The sequence below is a fragment of the Sinocyclocheilus anshuiensis genome, unplaced genomic scaffold (assembly GCF_001515605.1).
Source record: "Sinocyclocheilus anshuiensis isolate Anshui unplaced genomic scaffold, SAMN03320099.WGS_v1.1 scaffold709, whole genome shotgun sequence".
Classification (NCBI taxonomy): domain Eukaryota; kingdom Metazoa; phylum Chordata; class Actinopteri; order Cypriniformes; family Cyprinidae; genus Sinocyclocheilus; species Sinocyclocheilus anshuiensis.
Genome location: NW_015540926.1, coordinates 824,284 through 825,848, shown reverse-complemented (window position 1 = coordinate 825,848; position 1,565 = coordinate 824,284). Strand labels below are relative to the sequence as shown.

Below are 1,565 nucleotides of genomic sequence, written 5' to 3'. Positions count from 1 at the left end.
AAAAAAAAAAAAAAAAAAAAAAGAGAGAGAGAGAGAGACTGGCCTCCATCTGAACCAACACAGTTTTTATCAGACTATATTTTCTTCTCTTTTATCAGTTGTTTTATTGGTCAGCATGCAGCCGTCTGCTGCATCCATCAAACCTGACGCCTCTTTCAGTCAGCCTCCAATAATGCATCAGCCTTTCCATTAAAACAAGATCAGAAGAGAATCTCAAGATTGCATATACCTAATGACAACATGCATCCGATCATCAGGATTTGAGAAAACATGATCAACTAGTGTTTCAGATAAAAGGCTGTTCATTCCCACTGACAGAAACATTATTATCTCAGGAATGCAAGCCGCCTTCAGTCATTCTGGCTTGTGGTTGTTACATGTTTGATGTTTAGGACTGTAAAGTGTTATGATTATAGCCACATATAATATAGAAGCCAGTGGGCTGTTTGCATATTATATTATGGCATGAAAACCTTTGTGCTAGTGTGTGTAATTATCTGGAATTTGAGCGTTTTGGCTGACAGATCACAGTCCTCAGGGCTCATGAATCATATAATATCATATCTGTGTGTCACAGAAAAGCCCAATCCAGATCTGACGGCTCATCACAGGGTATTTATCAGCATCATTCACACATGCTTCCAGAATGACCTATTACATATGTTTTATGATCTGGAATATTCTTAAAAGTACATGCATTTAAAAACATGCAAGCTAAATAAATGAGAATATAAGTTTGCATATTGTACATGTAACTTGATGAACATTTTATATGTCCAATACATAATCTCTTACAGCACGTCATAATCGCTCAAATAACCACTTAGTTTGTTTTCGGTTTTATTCTTTCTGAGTTTTTTCCACTGTTTTAAAGGTCTCTGTTCTGCTGATGGAGAAAACAGTGATTCTGACCTTGTGAAACAGAGAAGAGCTAAAGATATCTCCATTAGTATCCAACACAGACTGATTTTTTTTTCCAATTGAATGTAACATTGCTATTTTAGTATCATTAAGATATTATTATAGTGTTTTATATTTTGAATTAATTTTGATATTTTCTGTTTTTGTTTTAATTTTACTTAAAGTTTTAGTAATTTTGTTGTGTGTCTTTAATGTCTGTATTTAACGTTATTTAAAGCAACAGAAATGTTTTTTTTTTATGGTTTTAGTTTTAACTATAATAATATTGGTGTCTAATGCAATTAACATGACAAGCAAAAATGATTTAAAGTGCACTGAATATTACTGAGATACTATTATAGTTTATTTTAATATTTTAAATTAGTTTTTTTTTTGCATTTAGTTTTTAATTTTAATGTTACTTAAATGTTTAGTAATTTTGCTGCGTTTTGTCATTTTTATTAGTTATATGTTTAATATGTATATACCGTTTTTATAAATTTTAATTTCAGCTTTAGTTATTTTAGTACATCAAGAAACTAAATGAAAATGAGATGAAATAAAATATATATTTTTAATATTTTATTTTAGGTAACAGAATTTTTTTTTTTTTTTTTATGGTTTTAGTTTTAGTTTTTGTTAACTATAATAACCTTGGTGTCTAA

General features: G+C 29.6%; 1 protein-coding gene across 1 annotated transcript in view; it reads right to left on the bottom strand.

The window, feature by feature from the left end:
- kndc1 (kinase non-catalytic C-lobe domain containing 1) overlaps positions 1-1,565 on the bottom strand; it is a 67,120-nt gene that overhangs the window by 50,316 nt on the left and 15,239 nt on the right. The gene's annotated exons all lie outside the window — the stretch shown is intronic.